Here is a 3,310-nt window from a genome sequence, read left to right as displayed (position 1 = left end):
TTATGAGCTATTGCTTGTGAAAAATTCAGCTTTCTACATTTTTTCTTTTGTTCTCGCAAATCTCATCTTGATCAAATCCAACCTTTCTCATGTGTGACAAGAGTTCTTCCCTTTTCAATGCGGTAATTAATTTCCATAGATTTGGATGTGTGCGAGTTAAAGAACCTTCTAGTGCGTTGCGATCTCTCTTGTAATGGTTGTTAGTGCGACGCATATCCGATTTTATCCTAAAGCGAACATTCAAGCTACCAATGGGAAACAAATGGAAAATGCTTTGTTGTCTAATTCTTCCACATCGCACGCATCCTATGAAAGATAATTCAAACTAGGACACCAGTTCTTGTGGAAGATCTTCATCATCTAGAACATCTTCGAATCCATGAATTACATCATCGAGAGGAAGAAAAGCTAGCGCTGAAAAAACATCTGATTTCAATGCTAAACTCATTATCACGATGGTATCTTTCCTTAAAGCCAAATTCACATATTTTCTGTACACATTTTGAGATAGATGGAAAAGACTACATGAGATGGAAACACTAGAAAACACAGATAAAATGCAATCAATGTGTATTTATTCGAAATACATCACAACGTTTTGGGGGAACAGTCCTGGACGTAATTTATTTAGCTTATTAAAAATGCAGGAGTAAATTTCTTGATTTTTGTTTTACAGGATTTCATTGTGCATTTCCTGTTAGTTTTAGATCCATCGGCATTTTGTTTTTGTGCTTCATCTATATCTATATAGCTGAGTTTGTGAGTGTGTGTGTGTGTGTGTGTATGTGTGTGTGTGTGTGTGTGTGTGTGTGTGTGTGTGTGTGTGTGTGTGTGTGTGTTGCATCTATAGAAATCCACATTTTCCACTTTTTCGTTAAAATTATTACATCAATGGAATTTTCTCGACGTGAACGTTCCAGTTCAGTAATTAGATTTTTAAAGTTCCGTTCAATTTGTGTGATTTAAGGAGGATTTGGCTGTTGTTTCTAGCAACTTTTATATTTCTTCCCTTCTACCTGGAACGGCGTTCTTACATACGCGCTCAACATATAATATAGAGAGTAAGAGTAAAAGAGGGAGAGAGAGAGAGAGAGAGAGAGAGAGAGAGAGAGAGAGAGAGAGAGAGAAAGGGATACATAGAAAGTCATAGATTAAATTTTCCTCTTAGTATTCTTTACCTATTTTTCATTACATTGATACGTAAAAACACACAACCACACATACGTGATCTGTGACAACAAAATACCCATTGGTCTCGTTCTCTATTCCTTTTCTCTCCATCTTCCTCTCTCGTTCTCTCAAACGCATACATGTGCAAGTAAACACAATCATTCACAAAAATATAACTCATGTTTGTCAATGTGACATAACTACAAAGTTGTACCCCCACGAATTTGGAAGGTCATAACTTTCAGAAAAATGAATATTTTTTTATGAAATTTTCTATGCATATGTTATTTATTATGTAAATTCCGGATATACAAAAATGTTCGGTGAAAGTGTTTGGGCAGGGAGTGGTCTGACAATTTTCAGAAATTCCACTTAAATTCCTCTTAACGTCCAGGAAAATGAATATTTTTTCGTGAAATTTTCTACAAATGTACCTTGATGTATGTACATTTCGAGCATGTAGGAAATTTGAAGGAAACAACTGCAGGTTATTTTTGAGAAGTGTTCCCCACTGGGTGGTGTTTCGGAGCAAGTCGTCCATATTTGTTTCATTTTTCTCTATTATGTGCGTATGTGCACCCGTAGATTTCTATTGAAGTAATAGTCAGTGAAGAGAAGCCATCATAAGAAAACCTTTAACTACTCTTATTCCTTTCTTCCCCTCCCTCTACTTCTTCCTCTCTCGCTCTCTCAAACGCATACACGTGCAAGTACACAAACATTCAGTAAAATATAACTCATGTACGTCAATGTTTGTAAATATACCACGATTTTCACTAGGGTGTTAGCGTTAGGGATTTAGGGTCAGGTTTAAGGTTTAGGGTTAGGGTTTAGGGTTAGGGTTACGGTTAGGGTTAGGATTAGTGTTACGGTTACGGTTTTAGGGTCAGAGTTAGGATTTTAGGGTTAGGGTTAGGGTCTAGGTTTAGTGTTAGAGTTAGTTTATGATTAGGTTTAGGATTAGGGTTGGGTAATCGGGCGGGTGCTAATCTGAAAAATTACAGGTATGTGAAAAGTACCGACCCTGCCATCTATTACAACTTTTGTTGTTCTGTTTAATATATACATAGATTATGCCTCCAAAGAAGAGAGTTTCCTGGGGAAAGAAAGCAACCGGTTTAAATTGACAGCAACAGACTGCAGCAATTCACCACATTCCAGTAGCTACTTTGAACATAATGCAAAATGGTGCATCGACATATTCTGCCCAATCTGATAGACTTCTGGCAAAACTGTGTAGCAACAGATCGCCAGCAATTGCTTCATCACAAATTGCCGTCCTATCTCCTGCGAAAAGGGATTACCCTGCTATGTATAATCAGGGCAGCACAAAAAGTTGTTTTGCACAAGCATTTTTATAGCCAACTAGACGGATGAAATTTACGTACGCTTAATAATTTTATGCAAAACAGCTTTCAGATTTTCCCTATTAATTTCATCGTCTTTTGAATTATGAACATATTTACATCATAAGGGCTAGGGTTAGGGTTAGGGTTAGGGTTAGGGATTTCTTTTTCAGTTGATTTTGATCTAGCAAGACTTATCGTAGATGGCGTAATGAGTCACACCCGGACAAGGTCGGGTTATACTGCTAGTATATGTAATGTATGTCATCCACAAGTTTCTTTTTCACGCGGATACAGTTTAAAAATGAGGCATGGTGAATGTATATTTCCTTTATAAGTAACAAATGATGCAAGGATGGATCTGACAGTAATTAATTTATTATCAGCAGCTAGAACTTAACTATCAATTCCCAGTGGTTTTCATTCGTAGTGGACGTAGTATACTTGCTACATTAGATCGTTTGATGGTGATAATGAGATAGATAAAACTGTAGCTATATTATAATCTCATGACCTTTACTGTTATTCTCTTATGTCATTCCAAGTTATAACTGGTGTGTTTTTTTCTCTAAGTTCATTCTATACAAATAATAGCAGTAAGCATGTAATTCTTTTATTCTCTAGTCCTGATGAACTATTTACTAAAAATTATAATGCAGTGTCTTGTATGTTAAAAACATATGTGGTATTACGCGTCTGAAGAAGGCGGTGCATTTCAAATTGATGTAATACTTGCATTGTTCGATTAAGTGGAGTCCTCTGAAACGGTCGTAATGCACTAATAACTCGACATC

Source organism: Octopus bimaculoides, chromosome 2 (assembly GCF_046866305.1).
Source record: "Octopus bimaculoides isolate indiv1 chromosome 2, ASM4686630v1, whole genome shotgun sequence".
NCBI classification, from domain to species: Eukaryota; Metazoa; Mollusca; class Cephalopoda; order Octopoda; family Octopodidae; genus Octopus; species Octopus bimaculoides.
This window is presented reverse-complemented; position numbering follows the sequence as displayed.